This window comes from Anas platyrhynchos, chromosome 14, assembly GCF_047663525.1.
Source record: "Anas platyrhynchos isolate ZD024472 breed Pekin duck chromosome 14, IASCAAS_PekinDuck_T2T, whole genome shotgun sequence".
Taxonomy (NCBI): Eukaryota; Metazoa; Chordata; class Aves; order Anseriformes; family Anatidae; genus Anas; species Anas platyrhynchos.
In genome coordinates, this window is record NC_092600.1 from 20,260,209 (window position 1) to 20,277,725 (window position 17,517).

A 17,517-nucleotide genomic window follows, 5' to 3' on the forward strand; every position below is an offset into this window, starting at 1 on the left:
GCTGTCTGTATTTATAATGAAGCCTGTATGTATGTCTGTGGTTTCATGCTCATTCATATGATATGTATACACAGCCAACAGTGAAAATGGCATCTCAACGTTGAGCAACGAGCACGTCATCTCAACCTGCTTGCATAGCCAGGCACACGACACCGCATCTGCAGCCCTGTGCTCCATCCCCAGCGCTGTGGCACCTGGAGGACACACAGGACCCGGCCCAGCACGCTGTCTGCCAGGACAAAACAACTGCACTGTAAAAGGTTTTGACAAACTTACATGGCTGAGAGAGGCCGTGCAACAATTTGGTGCTTCGTGTTTCTGACTGGGCACTCAGTGTCTCCGGCTGAATTTGTCGTCTCGTGGAAACACAGCCATGCCACACGGCATGGTGTTCGGTTCGTAACTGCACTGATATTGTAGGAGTTTGGCAGACTGGGTTCCCTGGACCACGGTGTTTCCTTGACCACCCCAAGCACTGCTAACAGCTTCTGGTAGGACTTAGTATTGCTCGCAAAGGCCAGATAGATGAGGAGACAAGTTTACAAGAGAAGAGGCTCCAGGTAGTCTGGCGGTATTTCCCCTGTTAACAACAGAGCAGCACGGCAGATAAGAGCCCTTGCCTACCTTAACACAAGCAGAAAAGAGACCTTAATTAATTCATTGTTTAAAAAAGTGCAGAGGGGCACAGGAATTCAAACTTCAGCTAGGTTTTTACTGTCTAATTAATGCTGTTGTACAGGGCTGGCCAGAGCAAAGCTGAAGGAACAAAGACCTTTTCCCACCAAGTCTCCATAGGAGATGCGGACGACCCACCTCGCTGTTGTAAAGGGAGGGAATGAGCATCGCTCCATGCTCCACGGCATTCCTACAGACACTCTGGGGTTAAAACTACAAATCTTTTTTGGTGTTGTCACCCATCTCTTTCGCTACTTGACAGGAAGATCTCTGTTACGAGCAGTCTCCTTCACAAGGAGGAGAGACTTCTCTGCCCCATGATGCAGAGGGCGGTGGGGACCTCAAGGGGCACAAATCCAAACCAAAACTGTCTGGACACAAATCCCTAGAGAAGACAACCTCTTGGTGGCCAGGGCAGACTGAGTTCACAGCTGTGATGACGGGGAAGGGGAGCTGCAGTGTGATGCTTGATTCAGTGCGGATGCTGCTGCGTGGCGTCCTGCGCCCAGCACTATTTTTGCCTGGGGTTGGAGCATCGGTGAAGGATGATAATCAGTGTGTACTCTGTTTGTCATTTTTCTTTGCACATGTCTTCGGGGTGCTTTTCTTGCTGCTGATGTTTTTAGACATGCTTTTTTAATTCTTCATCACCTAAAAATGTTCTCCTGTGCCAAGATCAGAGCTTTGAGTCTTTCTTTGGCTCCCTATTTTTGGATCCCTGATCTGGGCTCTCATTGCTATTTTTTTCTGTTTTTAAATAAACAAAAGCTGTCACAATAAATGTCCACAGACCCAAAGAGTAGTGAAGGATCAGATGTTTGCCAGAGGGATGCAGCTGTGGAAGACTGAGGAACCGACTGAGAAATGTTGCAGCGCCAGCCACCCAGCACACGTCTCAGCTCATCCATCAGGCAGCAATGCCAGGAGGGGAAGGCAGGGGAGTTCTCAGAATGGGATAAACGCTGATGAGCCAAAGAGAGGCACTAAATCTGCTGTCACCATTATCATTCCTGCTAGGAATAAATAATGGTGAGTGCTCCCAGACCACAGCCCTTCTCATTTTCAAAATGCCAAGCAGCCAGAAGACACTTGGTTGCGGGTAAGCCTTTGCCTGCCTCCAAGCTTTTTCCTTGCCCTTCTTTCTGCCCAGTATAACAATTGCTGCCATGGGGCTGGCTCCAGCAGGGCAGGGCAGCACGGGGATTAGCAAAGCAGCAGGGGAGTACAGGGGCTGTGCCCCACACCACACCAGAACCCTGCGAGGTGAGGTTTCCAAAATCCTCCTCACAGGGCCCCAAGCGCAGGTGGAAGACGGAGAAGGTGCGTGCCTATTTTACATCAAATGCAAAACATGAGATTATTGACTTTAACCAAGTACTGAAAAGTAACTTGAAATATAAATTAGTGTTCAAAGCCTGTTTCATCACTCATCAAGTAAATTTCAGCATCCCTGGTAAGCAGACCTGGCTCAATGTGGCTATTAAACACATCCCCTCACACCCAACCAGCGCTGCAAATGGGAGGAACCTGAAAATGCTACCTGGTCCCCAGCACTGTCCTCTGGAGAAGATGACCGTAAAGCTGGTCATGGAATTAAAAGTTCTTTCCCCAGACAGGGTTAAAGGAAAGTTAAGACTTCCTTAAAAGCAAAGCTGGCAGCCTTGTCCAAATTCCTGTGTGATCAGGCATGGACTGAGCAGGGAAGCTGAACTTGGCAACACCTGGCTCAGGTGTATCCTGTCCACCTCCCATTATCCACCTCACAGTGGCTTCAGCCCTGCTAATCAGAAAAATGTGACCAGAAACCATTTTTTTTAACAAGGACATTCTCCCTGAGACAATCTAGGAAGAGTGAAAGACCCTAAAACAGCTGCTGTGTGCTCAGAAGTAACAGCTTCCTCATTGCAGACCAGGCTGAGGACTCACCCATCTGAGACCACCTTCGAGGAGGTCTCAGAGCTTTCTGCACATCCATATGCAGCCCATGCACCTCACAATCTACTCCCCACCTTTTAATTTTTACCTTTCCCTGTAACTACTCAGCAACATCTATGCTTGTTCCAGGAAACCAACAAGTCATCTTTTCCAACGCAGAAAGAATTTCTGCTACAACATGGTTCAGCTCAACTCTTCCCTTACTTGCACAGTCCCCAGAGCGCACCAGACTGAACTGTCCTCACTTTAAATAAGCATCCAGTCCTGACCAGACCTGCACATACTTGGGATCTGTTCATCACCTCTGCAGCTTACAAACCAGGCTGAAAACATCCTGAGACAGGTCTTCAGGCAGAACCTCACAGAAGCACCTGGGGGCTGGTGCAAGAGCTGAAAACCAATTTGTTTGCCAAATGTTATTTTCCTTCACGTACTATCTTGAAACATAATAACATAAATCAAAATGTACACGGAGCACTCTTTCTCCTATCTAATCTCTTTAGTTAGTAATAGAGTCTGCAGCTCCTGGACAAAGGTGTAGCATTTTCGCTTTCACTGGCATTTTCCTACCAATATTTGCTATCAGTGTTACTCAGTTTATCGCCTTTCCTAACTATTGTGGTACTTCTCATTTCAGTGAAGTATTAATGACACTGAGGAGCACACTGGAGTTTTTGTTGCCTTATCTTGCTCTGGGTCCTTGCTCTGGGTCCTCTCTTAATGGCAGCTCAAGTGCCCTTCTGGTCCCTGTGACCTTCTCAGCTTTAAAGCAAGAGCGGGACGATGTCCTGGATGAGCAAAGTGAACCTGTGTGATTTCATCTATTACACCAAAAAAAAAAGTATTTGCTCCAAATCCTTCTTTTTAATCAAGTTAGTCTGAAGAAGCTAGTCCTTAATAAAGCCCTAATTCTCTTTGATGTCTCCTACATAATTCATTGGAAGCACAATCTGCTGAGTAGGAGATTTTTTTCACGGAATATATATTTACCAACCAGCTTTTATACACCAAACAATGGCAGCATCGTGAGTTTCATGACAGTTTATTGGCATCCCATTGTCATGGCATTATAATGTAAAAGATCACTCTAGGCCCCCTGTTGTGTTAATTCCAGAACAAAAATTTTAAAGTTACTATTGAAGAGACTATCAACACTTTCAGGCAAAAACAACCCAAATCCCCATGTCAGCATTTCTAAAGTGTCTGTATAAATCAAAAATAAATACCTCAGGAAAACACAAGGTTATGGCCTCATGAGAGAAGCATGTTGCATTGAATTGCAAAATCCACAGTGACCAGAGCCCATGTTTCTCCTTCTGCCTGACCCAGAATTGAATTGACAATCTCACACCCATCTAAGGCTAAAACAGTTTAAGAAAAAGCTGGCTGAGAGCTGGTGCTCAAGGGGGCCATGAAGGAAGGAGATACTCCTTGTTGGAGCACTTTATTCTATAGGAAAGGGGATGCAAAGAAACAGTGGCCTGGTGCAAGTGTGGCATTTAGGAAGGACTTTCCAGCAGTTGCCCAAGGAAGGGTCCTGGATGATCGGGGACGCCACAGCTATTGATACAGGGGGGTCTCAGGGGTTAGTCACCAGCCACAGGACACCACCAGGCCCCTATTTTAAAGGGGTTCTGCAGATACTGAGGGGAAGTTTTAGTCAAGGCTCCGTGATGCTGATAGGGACAAGACAGGAGAGTGCTCAGTGCTGGCTGACTGTAGCCATGATTTCCTTCCAGGAGCTAAAAATTTACCTTGCACAGAGGTCTTCTCTGATATTTGCACCCACTGTGCCCTGACTTCATGACAGATTGTCACCCACACACCATGGTTTCTCATAAGGAGCCCATTTTTTTTCCTCTTTCAGCAGTTACTTCCTCCAGTGGTAAGTTTGGCAGTGGACTGGAGAAATCCTGAACTCAATGAGCAAAAGAGAGGAAATTCCCTTCTTCCTCCGATTTCCTGCTTTCCTAGTTATATTTTACATTGTGCAAGTATTGCTTGCTTTATCATATTAAAAGTAAACAGAAGTGTAGATAGGGCTGGTCATTTTCTTCCATGAGCTGTAATAGATGGTTCCGATCAATGAGATCATACAGCTAAGCAGGGCGCACAGAAAATCATGCACTCATAAAATACATCTTTGCAATTAGATTTTAATTGGCTCCTGTGATTTTCCCCTGATCAGCAAAGCTCTTAAACAAGTAGATGAAAGCAAAAAGGAGGAAGGAAGGCAAACTCCGCCTTCCACCAGCAGCAACAGGCCTCAAGCAAATGGTCATTACATGCTTACACAGTGGGTCTCTCTGCCACAGGTCCTGTTATACTTTCACCAAATTTTCACCCACCCTCATGGGGTGAGAGCAAAGGGGTGAAGCCCAGACCCATAGCACTGCATGTCACAAGCAAATCCAACCCAGAAGAGCCTTGTGCACCCTGCAAATGTCCCCCAGTGTGTTCACTCTATAGTTCCTTCACAAAATAAGTTTTTTTCTGGAAATCTCCTCGAAGTAAGAAGGGTGATGCAAGCCCCAGATATTCAGTCGCCTGCTGCCTGCCTCATCCAGCCTCTGACTTCCTCCCTGTTCTGCTCTGCTAGGCACAAAGGCTGTGCACATCAGGGAATATTTACTGATTTATGCAGCCTATGGAAGCCAAGAAGACCTTCTGTTTCCCATGGATGCTCTGGGGTTTTATGGCATCACACAGTGATGAGCTGTGAGGTGAACCTAGCTGCTCCACCATCAGAGCGGTGTCCTGCAGGCTGCAAAAGGACAAGCAGCACCTATTATTCCTGGGGACCTGCTGTGCTCTTCCTGCCAAATTTCAAGCAAGAAGCTGAGGTATCAAAGTTTTCCTGTTTCTCCTCGCTGGCAGTAGTGGGAACCCAGTTATTTGCCTAAGATTAGGCAGGACAGACCTGCAATATCCTCCTGAGAAATTAAGCAGGTCGTGTCTCCAGCAGACAGCATCCCCATGGCTATAAAGTAACTCTCCTGCTTTCATCCCAGAAAACACTGGCTTCAGAGTAAATCCTGGAATTCATTTAATAAAGACATTATTTTCTTTAAATGTCCCTCAAGACCTTTTAGTTTCTAATGCTTAGCATATGCACATTTGTACTAATTTTTGTTTAAAAGTCAGCTCAGGTTCAGCTTAGATCAGTTCCTTTTTAGTTTGAGCTAACTCAAGCCGCTCTAATATCAATTCTCAGAAACCTTATTTTAAAAAAGAAAACTGAAACATAAAGTAAGTTCTTGCTTCCATGAGCTGTCATGGCTTTCCATTGCATTTACATCACTTCCCAATGTAATCCTCAGTAAAACTTGGGCTCTGCGTGTCACTGGCACACAGAAAATAGATTTGGGTTTTATAATATCACAGATGCTTTTGAAAATCTTATTTATTTATATAAAGGCTAAGCAGCTAAAATAGGCCCTGTGCAATTCTGTGTAAAACAGGAGTAATTCAGGTTACATAAAAAACTTACGGTATTGTGAAAAGCAGAAGTTTACGACCTGGCAGTTATGACCAGTGACTACTATGGAAAAGTGTCACAATAACCACAAAACCAGTGAGATTCAGAAACACAAATATCTCTACGCAGTGTGAAGGGAAATCTGTGGAGTACAGCTTCGAGGGAAATGACCAAAGCATACCACTGGAGATATGTATAACTAGACGCTTAAATGGGGTTACATCACACTGGCAGTCAGTCACTAGTGGAGTTTGACAGGGTTCCTTTTCGGGGCCAGTTTTCTTTAATGTTTTATTAAATGGCTTGGATGCAGGACTCAAGGTATACTAACTAAATTTGTGGGCAACACTAAGCTGAGAGGAGCTGTTGATTCCATCAAGGATAGAGGAGTCTTGCAGAGAGATCCTGACAAATTCGAGGGCTGGGCAATCACCAACAGTATGAAGTGTAACAAGAGCAAGTGCTGGATTCAGCACCTGGGATGGCACCACCCTGGTAGTAAATACAGACTGGGGGACAAGGGGCTGGAGAGCAGCCCTGTGGAAAGGGATCTGGGGGTTCTGGTTGATGGCAAACTGAAGATGAGCCAGCAGCAGGCCCTAGCAGCCAGAAGGGCCAACCTTGTCTTGGGGTGCATCAGGCACGGCGCTGCTGGCTGATTGAGGAAAGTGGGTGTCCTCTGCTCTGGTGCAGCTTCATTTTGAGTTTTGTGGGCAGTTTAGTGCATCACAGTATAAGGACATAAAACGGTTAGAGTGGCCAAAGGATGGCTATGAAGCTGGTGAAGGGTCTGGAGGGCAAGGCGTATGAGGAGCAGCTGAGGTCCCTTGGTTTATTTGGCCCAGAGCAGAGCAGGCTGAGGGGAGGCCTCATGGCGGCCTGCAGCTCCCTCACAGGGGAGCAGAGGGGCAGGCGCTGAGCTCTGCTCTCTGGGGACAGCGACAGGACCCAAGAGAACGGCATGGAGCTGGGACAGGAGAGGGTCAGGCTGGGGGTTAGGGAAAGCTTCTGTACCCAGAGGTGGTCGGGCACTGGGACAGGCTCTCCAGGGCAGTGATCATGGCACCAAGGCTGCCAGAGTTTGAGAAGTGTTTGGACAACACCCTCAGACATGTGGTCTGATTTTTGGGTGGTCCTGTGTGGAGCCAGGAGCTGGACTCGATAATCCTTGTGGGTCCCTTTCAACTCAGGATATTCTGTCATTCTATTATTTTAATAGACCACAGCTGCTTTTTATACTGTCTACCTTCAGAGGCTGACAACTTTCTTGGCACAGTCAAGGCCAACACCTGATGTGCAGGCTTAGCTGGGCCCTATTCATCTTCTGCCCAATGAATAGGACCTCACTTTGCAAGGCACCCTGCTAATTCGAATGGCTGCACTCATAAAGCAAGGTACACAACACAACATGCCAGGTCTGGTCTCCAGCAGCTCACCCAGACTCTCTTCTCTCCTTGTATATGCCCCACCTGGCACTGCATCAACCAGAAGGTCTTGTCACACAACGGAGCCCAAGGAACAGCCTGGAGTTTGCCCCAAGAATGGATCAAACTGCTGCCCAAAATCATTTCCTTTCATTCTGCCCTTCCAGACACTTTCATATGGGCTGTTGAGAAATCCTCACAGCCAAGTAAGAAATTTAACAGTTGTGTTTTTGTTTTGTTTTCTACTGTTAATACAGGAAACAACTGTGTTGTTTTTGTTGTTGTTGTTGTTGTTTTTTTTGTTTGTTTGTTATCATTCTCCATCTGATATTTTGGAGTTAATCATGTAGACATTTCCTTAGATACAGCTTTTCTTTTGTTTGTATTTTTCATTTGTAGATAAGAGAACAGATAAGATGATCAGAGAAGTCCTTTTCTGGCTTTAAATATCCATAGACAAAACTAGTGATAATATTACTGTTGGCTTTGGGGTGGGTAAGATTTTCCACACTGGAATCTGCTTTTCCAGTATCACCCCAGAATATCACCCCAGAGAGTGATTGCTCATAGGGTGATAATCTGTCACTGGCATAAACCAGTGAATTGCCACAATAACAGTGTGTCACCTGCACTACAGACACTGCCAGAGCACATGCCAGGGGGTTATGCCTGATTCTGATACTAACAACTAACAGTGATTTGGAGAAGTCCCTTTTTCTCTCAGTTTTCCTTCTAAAAGAAGAAAATAATGGAGCTGCTGTCTTCAGAGAAAGGTGTAGAGTAAAAAAATGCACTAGGGTAGGACAGTGGTATTATTATCATGACAACTTATGCTACTTGACGTGCTGGCCAATACCTTTTCTCAGCTGGAAGTCTGCAAAGGTAGATGGCACTTCTTGCCAGGGAGAAGGGTGATTTGGAGAATAACCTCCAGCATATGCTGGAGTTGAATTTAAAGCTTTCTTTTCCTGTTGCAACTCTACCATGTGCACCCAGCAAAAGAGTTTTTCTGGATGTAGCATTCTGTTTATTTCTAACGTGCCTGGAAGATGCTTTCTCTTCATCTTTAACCCTCCTTCTCATTACCATTTCACTGATTCCTTTAGCCTCCCTTATCAGGCACCTCCATGTTCTAACTTCTAATTATATTCATTGCTATTACATGCCCTTATTTTTTCTGGGTATATATTGACTGCTTTTCATTTTTCATATTTTATTTCCTTTTTACCTTCTCTGCTGAATGATAAAAATTTTGCTCAGTAGTTTTTCCTGTTACGGAAAGCATGTCTTTGTAACATCCCCATGGAGGGCCCATAAAAAGGAAGTATCTTCCATTGTTTTGATTCATCTAAAATCAGCTGCATCTTTCAAGTCCTCAGGCAGACCTCTGAGAAAGGCTTTAATGGTGACAGAAGTGACTTCCCTGATGTTAACACAGCCATGGCACACCATAAAAAAGGCCAGAAATTCAGTAGATTGCCACAAACATTTTTCTGCAACTTTTCTGGTCCTTATGACACCAGCCTGGTTCCCACCTTGCCACTCACTTCACAACAAGGGCCCAGTGGCACACACCTTGTTTGGCTGAGGTGCCCCACTAGAGTCAGGACACCTCAGGACACCTACTTGTCTGATGAGCCAGGATTCCCGCATGGAAGAATTCATTCACAGGATCCACCATCCATCAGTCCAAATTAACCCTTCTGCATTTGAAGAGAGTGTTGTAAGCTTTTCATAGATGCCATGAGAGTGGCTGTTCAGATGCTGAAAGGAATAATGTCAAAGTTTACTCAAGCACTTTCAAGCATGAAGGTGGAAACCAACTCCTTCCTGAGGAACGGACACACCGTCTGCACCCTCCATGTGGCTTGACAAACTGAGTCTTGAGTGTACAAGAGAGTTGGGCAGGGCAGCAGCAGAGGACAGCACTGCAGTAGTGGGCAGAGCCCAGAAATCTCACATTCCTGACCCTTGAGTACTTCTGATACAGACAGATATATATATATATATATATATATATATATATATGTATATATATATATACACAGTAACTTAGTGCCAGAGATGGGAACAGCCTGGAGAGTTGGCAATGTTCCCCAGACACCTGGATGGGCACACTGAGGAACCTACCTTTCAGTTAAGTTCCCACCCTTTGCTCCTCCAGGAGCTCAGAAGCCAGCTGGGAAGCAGCTGAGGTTCCCACTGGGAGGGACGTCGTGCCAAGGACCCGGGGGGAATGGCTGGCCCAGGAGAGATCCAACTGTGCCTTACCCCCCTGTAACGTACAACATCAAATTCATCTCCATGGGAACTATATTAAAAGCAGAACTTGTCTTTACTGTCTCAAACCAAAAGGGGAAAAAAAAAAAAAGTAAAATAAAGAGCCTCACAGCAGTGCAACTCAGGGTACACTGAGTCCAAGCGGAGTGGTGGCTCTGGTGCTCACGGCTGTGAGCGGTGTTGCTGCAGCATGAAGGGCAGCAGCAGCCACTAGCCATGATTTCAGCCTCCCATACTTGGCTGAGCGTGGCTCTTGCCCAGCCAGGGACCAACAGCCAGGCCCTGAGCTTGAGGGGAGGCAGCGGGAACGAGGCGATGAGTGTGAGTGGGACCATACGGGTCTGATTTTCAAAGCCTATGCAGAGGTCTTGGACTTTTTTTGACTCTTTTGGGTCTTTGAAGCCATTGCTGTGGGTGCAAGTACCTTCACCAATGGGGCCAGAAGGAGGGGATGAGGGCACAGTGCAGGAGGCCCCAAGCTCCCACCTCGGCTCTGCAAAACACCAGATCAGGGGGCTCGGGAATGACTCCTGCCCCGGGGAGCAGCAGCTCCACCATCACACCTTCCAGCAGCGCATGAGCCACTGGGCAAGCACACCTGCCACTATTTTCTCTAATTGCTCCCCTAATCACATAAAATTTTCGAAGTCCTATTTGTCTTCTTACAGAGTAATTTGCTTTCAGCTGTGCATTGCTGGCTGCATCCCTCGCTGTAAGCCACGTGTCTACAGCCGCTCGAATGCACTGGGCTTGAGGAGGGGCCTAAATTGGATTATTTGTTCTAATAATAATAAGTCTAATGGAATTACACAACATGACCAAATTAAAGTCAGCTGCTCTGAAAGCCCAGGTTTCAGTTTCATGTTAGCTAAGAGAACAAGCAGACAGCACATCCTTTTCCCAGCTACTGACCCCCACGTGTAGGCTCCCGTGGGCGATAAGCTGTGCTCTGCACTCACCGAGGTGAGGGTTAGACCGTGCTGATAACCACAAGCACCTACAGAAAAAAGGCAGCCCCACACCTAAATGCACCACGGAGAACAGGGGTCATGAAGGAGATTAAATATGAAAGCCATGAAGCACTTTCCACCTCCCCCCCATAAGGTGCATGGCAGCGAGGTTCTTCCCAGCTAACAGCAGCCTGCCCAGCTGAATGCCAGCAGCCACATGTGCCCGCACAGCAGCAGCCTCGAGCTGCAGCTGGAGCTAGGCTGGATGTGCGTTTTACCTTTCCTGTGGCTTTACTCCCACCACCCTCCCCCCCCCAGAGGAGGCAGTAGCAGAAACTATGCTGATGTTCATCTCTCTGGGGACCTGAAGGGACTGCCCTGCTCTCCCACCCCAAAAGCAATTCCTGATGGCGAGGAATGATGCCATGATTTCTCTTCTCCTGTATCAGCACAGATATAGATTATATCTATATAAGCAGATGATAGGATAGACAAGGCCAAGCACATACCTGAAGGTAGAAGTTGCCGTCACCATCTGGGATAACATTTTGGGGGTCAGTGCAGGGCAAGTAGAAAGGGTCCACCCTGATCCTCAGCATCTTTTCAGACAGCATTTGGAGGGAAACACTCAAATTCCCAGAGCAATCAACCAGGCTTACAAAGAACTGTTATTATCATTTAATTTGGTGTATTGGTCTTCTTAGACTTGGAAATTTTTTGAGAAACTATCTGAGGAATTAAGCACAGGGACTGGCACATCAGAGTAGAGAATGGTTTCTCACTTGGCATTCATCACCATCTATTTCAGCAAATGGGCTAGGGAAGCCAGAAGTGGATAATTAGTTAATAGTTTTCCCATAAGGGAAGATTTTCTTTAACCCTCAGGAGCTTAGCGATTGTTATGCCCTGACACACAAGGCTCTATTGACTTGGCACACTGCTCGGCAAGATGTTTAGCTGCAGAACTCTGTGTTTCTACAAGGTGCACTACAGGCTTTGTGCTAGATCCCATGGCAGTGTGAATCAGCAGGGCTGCATGACGAATTACTGAGAGTGCTGCCATTCACACAGGCTGGGCACGGGACCAGGCCTGGGGCCATCACCCTACCCCAATTCTCCACTCCCATTCACCAGCAAGTGCTGAAAGGACAGCACAGCAGCCCCCCACTTTTCACACCAATGCCAGCTTTGGTTTCAAACACAAACCCACAACAAAGATTTCCATATTGTGTAGCGTGACAGTTTGATGTGCAAGGCAATATGTTTCCTCCTTCCACCTCCTTGGCACACACTCCAGACCTTCCCTTGCTGTTCCTACAGCAAGGGAAATAGCAGGAAGAATGCTCAGCCCCTGCAGAGGACCCCGCTGTCCACACCACAAGGCTCTCAGCTCCTTCCACCCCCCCTAGAGCACCACAGGACCGGAATCTGGGCCCCCTCCTTGTCATTGCATCCCCCCAGGCACTGCATCCTGCTGTCTCCGGCTGAGGATGGAGGAGCACAGAAAACATCAGAGCCCAAAGGGGTCCTCAGAGGAGCGGTGGGGTATTCCTGCCTCCTTTCCAGCATCCTTCTCACCATGACCTTCCTGCACTTCTCTATGCCCTGTCGAACCACCTCTCTCTGTTTCTGGGAGGCATTGCTCCTTGCCTTCCTCTGGCAACCCCTGCCTCTCGATGTAGGCGGGCAGCTCTCACCCAGAGGACTTAGACCCTTGTTCTTTGTTCTGCCTCAGATTACCTGGAGATAGGCACTACTTGCAAGAGGGGAGCAAAGGTGGAAACCTGGAGATGTGCCAGCTGGTTCCAGAGCATGGGGAAGCCACAGCGGCAGCGAAGCACCAATGGCACCCGTGGGAGCGCAGCTGGCACAGAGGAGCTGTGCATGCAACTTTGGAGGCTTCCTAGAGAGCTTGGACAGGCACACTCAGCGTGCTGCTCCTGCCACTTTTAAATCTGTGTTTACAAAGTCCTGGGGAAATTAAACTATTTAAGTCTATCCCCAGCAGGGGACTGTTTAAAGAAATAGAATAAATGTACCTTGGTGTGTAAATACTTATTATTTAGGCAAACAAACAGGTTCACTCATATGTTTGTTTTTCAATTCAGTTACTGGACAGTATTGACGGTGCTTAGGTCGGGCTGGGAGAGGAAAAAGGAAACAGCGAAGACCTTTCCAGAGGCTGGAAGGCAGGTGCTGCTACTCGCACACTGCAAGGGGTCCCCCTCCTGGGGCGAGCCCCATGGGGAGACGGGTTCCCTCCTGCCTGGAGCATGCCCACAGATCCTTCGCCACTCGCCTGCCCCCGGAGCTGTTCTGCGCAGCGCTCTGCAAAACCCCGTGCTGCCTCCCTGGAGACTGCCCATGTCCCAGGCTATCCATCACCCCTGAGCAAACTCCAAGCAACCTTGTAGAAAAGTCCACCTTGCCTTTGCTATCCCAAGCAAAAGTAGCCAACTGCTGTAACACAGGGCAGAGGAAACCATTCTCCTCCAAGAAACACAGCACAATATTCCAATTAAAAGAAAACCATTTGATTTTTAAAAAGAAATGATATCATAATGACATCACACACTTCAAAGCACGGTCCAGGCCAACTGCCACTGCTGTCTGGGAGCTTAAAGCCCATCAGCCAGGACCAATCTCCTTCCTAGATGCCCCAAAGCAGCAGAGACTTACAGCTGTGTAATGTTTTAATTACTCACCCTTCTACAAAGTTTCCATAGGGGAAGTTTGTTTTGGAGCTAGGCGAGATGCTTTGGGGGTTTGAGGAAATGACACAAGTTTTTCATTCAGACACAGCTCCATCCCTCCTCGCATCAGATCCACAAATTGGCTCCTTTCCCAGTACCTGAATGCACTTAGAAATGAATAGGACACCTGCTAACTTCCCTCATCTTTGGAGTAAGTCTGAGCAAGGTTGATGTTCAGCAGCAAAGAAACACGTAGCCTCAGTGCCATGGGATTGGAATGGATACAGAGCCTGGACAGCCTGGATGTGACAGGGAAAGCTTTGCACTGTGGACCCCAGGACGTGGCTGTCAGAGCACAGAGCTATCTGAATTCCAACAGCTCTGCTCCTGGAAAACATCTTCCTTCAACATCACTTAAGTAATATTTCCTATTCCTGCAAAGACCGACAAGTCTCTCTCCCTGGTAACTTTCTCAGTGGCATCAGGCTCCTGTTCTGTCCCAGCTGGAATACTGGTTTTCTCCTTCTTGTGGGTCACCGCTGACAATTCCAGCAGTTTGCAGAATATCACTAGTTGAACAGATGCAGTGGCACGCATTCTGATAACAAATCCCAGTAGGAACCCCGAGGGGGGTGCTCCTACCTCGCTGGCTGTCTGCACTCACACACCTCAGCCTTCCCCCCCAGCTACACCAACAAAAGCAACGGCACAAGTCAACACCGACGCTCCGGGCACCCGCAGATGCCCACATAATGCCACATACAAAGGCACAGCCACGACACACAAGTCTGGGTGCACACTGAGTGTGGCTGCACACCGGATCAGGGCGCACACCGCCTTCACCCCCCGAAGCGGGCTGGTGCATTCACACAGGTGCAGCGCACGGAGCCAGCCCCGAGCAGAACGAGGGACGGCAGCTCCGGACCGACCCCACGAGTCCGAGTCCCGCCGGCGTCCGCCCCCCGTCCAGCCCCGTCCCCCTGGATCTCCCCGACCCTCGATCCCCTCTCTCCCCGCTCCCAGCTCCCCGGGGCTGCCCCGGGGCCGTGCCGCCGCCTTACCAGCGCCGAGCCGGAGCCGGGCGCACGGCGCGGCTCCCCAGGCGGTGCGCCTCCTCATCGCGGCGGCGGGGCAAGACGGGATGCCCGGGCCGGTGCCAGCGGGGGCTGTAGGTGTGCTGACGGGGTGCGCGGGGGTGACCGTCGGCCGCCCGCGGGGCTGCGGCGCTGCCCGCCGAGGAGCGGCAGCAGCGCAGAGCGCGCTGCCCCCGCCCCCCCGCTCCGCGCCCGCGGGGAGCGCCCGCCCCCGGCCCCCGGCCCGCCCCGGCCCGGCCCCCGGCCCCCCCAGTCTCCCACCTGGCCCTCAACCCTCCCCGGTCCCCCCCGGACCGCGCCGGTTCCCCCTGTCCCGCCCCGGTCCCCGCCGGTTCCCCCCTGCGCACCCCAACTCTGGCGCGCAAAGTTGCACCCGTCCCGCTGCCGCCTCGCCCCCCCCTGGATTCCCAAGCTGCAGGACACCCCCCGGGTCGAGTGGGACCCCAAATCCCCCACCCCCGATCCCGGCAAAGGCCGTCAGGAGCTTCACTTCCAAGCCAGCTTCAGGGGTTTGTCCCCCCCGGGTGAGAAAAGCGCGGAGCAGAGCCCTGGGAGATGTTGGGAGCCCGTTTTTCACTTGCGGTGTCAGCCCAGCTCCGTTGGCATCAGGAGAGCATTGGCAGCTGAAAATCCGGCCCTGTGACCCTAAAACCCTCTGTCTTGGCAGAAGTGGCCACCACAGGCAGCTCATCATCACGGTTTTTAAAGTGACTATTGCAATAACGGACTGAGCATAAAAGCAGGACCTGAGCAGCTCCATCTTCAGGTGTGCTCGCCCCCACACCCGGATCTGAACTTGCGGGTTTTGGGGACATTAAGGGTTTCAAGCTGCAGTGCGCAGTCACTTGGACATTGCCTGTAAACATCTCATGTATACACGCGGCCGTGAGCCGACAGCTGCAGGGAGGATTTCTGACCAGACCTGCTTTTGGAAGTGAAGCGGTAGTTTTCCACCTGCCAGCACTCGGTTTTGGCTGCATCCCCAGGGTCTGGCAGGATTCCCTCCACCTCCAGTGCCTCTGGGTCTCCGTGAGACCACGGTCCTCCCTTCCCTCTGTGTAACAACATGGGCTCCGTGCTGTGCCCTAAGAAACATGCACAACAGCCACTGCTGAGACAGGTAATTCACAAACTGAAACCCAAGTCGTGGGGCTACAAACGTTGGCTGATCTGACTCTGGGAAGCTGAGGCTGCTGAGTGAGATCCACGGCACGGGCTCAGGCAGAGCACCATGCTCACACAATGCCTCGTGGGCTTTGTGAGATGCCCCGAGGGGCGGCATGGGGAACCCTAAAGGCTGCTGCTTCTCAGAGGAGAACTGTACTGGGACAGGGTGATCCAGAGCACACAAAGGCTCAGAGAAGTAATTTTGTTTGTAGCTATTTGTTTCATGTCTTGTATTTGGGTCCTTCCACCTGGAAATGGGACATTTTCAAAGGTGTGCAGAGGCAGAGAAACCAGAGCGCCCAACAATGTAAAATATACATTGCTTGCTGACATGTCAAGTTTCCAAAAACAAATGCATATTAAACAGTTTCTTATCAACTTGTTTGATAAGAAACATTTTTTAAGGATCTGAGGATTTTTGACAGATCTTTCAACTGCCTTCTCTGAAAATTTGGCGGTATTTTCAGCCACAGCCAGAAAACATGCTTCCCAGGCTGCCAGGCGTCGTGTTTGTTGCATGCATTTGTTCATCACTATAGTAACTGAAAGGCAGATTAAGAATAACATTAAGGAAAGTAGGACTGGGATTAAATCCCTGAAGCAACACCTTGTCACCTTTTGGCTTCTCAGACTTGCACCACCGAGGCCAGAGTGGACAGGGCTGGGCTGGATGGAGCTGAGAGAGGTCATTTTGAAACTGAAAGTTTGTCCTGAAACAATTTGGTTTCGTCTTCTCTGTAGTACTATTTTTCTGGACAACTCCTTGTTATAGCTCCTCTACTTTCCTGCTCACTCAGTACTGGTTTGGTTTGCTCTCTGTTCACAGTAGCACGCAGCTGTAGCTCCTCCAGACAGGACTGCAGCCCTCGGAGCTCACTTCCCTTCACAGTTGTTCTGAGCTGGGATCTCCCTGAGGATCAGGATCAAGAGCCAAGGATGGTGGGGAAGGGTGCATGAAGGAGGCAGACTGCAAGACCCTCCTGTTTTGGGGTGCTTCTGCACCCTAAGAACAGAGCATGTCATAGCTTTGGGACAGATTAGAGCACAACTCCTTTTCATGCAAATCGCTCTCCAGGATTATCAAAGAGTTTATTCAGCACAAATGGGATGCCTACAAAAATTTAATTAAAAAGAAAAATTGGAAAGGATTATAGAGGGAGATAAGGCAATGGCTTTTTTTTTTTCCTCCTTTTTTCCTTCTGTAACAATAATAAAGCCAAAGATCTAGTTGAGAAAAGAAGTCGTCAAGTGATTCATCAGGACTGAATCACAGTTGCTGTGCAGCGGAACACGCTGCCTTCACTGCTGCAGCAGGAACTCCGGAGCTGCCTCAGATCACTGGCTGCGCTTTCAGGCACAGATGTAAGCCAGAAAGAGGGAGATAAAACCAAGTTGACAGGGATGCTTTTTGGTGTGCGCAGCATGCTCCCTTTGAATGCAGCATGGTCTCCTTCGTCCAGTTGCGTGGGATGGATTTTATTAAAAAGAGAGCCTGAATAAATGTGAATTCTTTGAGGGTTATACCTGCCATTAGATCATGCAGCCCTCCCACTCTGCTGAGGAAGGACTTCTTTCTCTTTTCTATTCCAAACAGCAGCTTCTCTGCTCTCGCTGGGAGGTTACCACCACAATCAGCACTGCTCCTGGCCATGGCAGCTGATGGTACCCAGACCTAAGGGAAAAAGTCCAGCTATGGCAGCTGAATGCCTCAGACTTCTCAGTGGTTTGTATCCCAAAAGCATTTTGAGAAGGAAACCTCTGAGAAGAGGTAAGGCACTAGGAAAATTCTGGTCTTCATCTGACTGAAAGCACCAGCTGATG

The 17,517-nt window shown here is 48.9% G+C and overlaps 1 protein-coding gene across 5 annotated transcripts in view; it reads right to left on the reverse strand.

The window, feature by feature from the left end:
- Positions 1–14,674, reverse strand: part of HTR4 (5-hydroxytryptamine receptor 4) — a 135,342-nt gene extending 120,668 nt beyond the window's left edge. For all 5 annotated transcript variants that reach the window (XR_003499460.3, XM_027465094.3, XM_072044648.1 and 2 more), the window contains exon 1: positions 14,497–14,674. The gene's annotated coding sequence lies outside the window, so the exon portion shown is untranslated. The remainder of the gene's footprint in view (positions 1–14,496) is intronic.
- Positions 14,675–17,517: the final 2,843 nt, after the last annotated feature.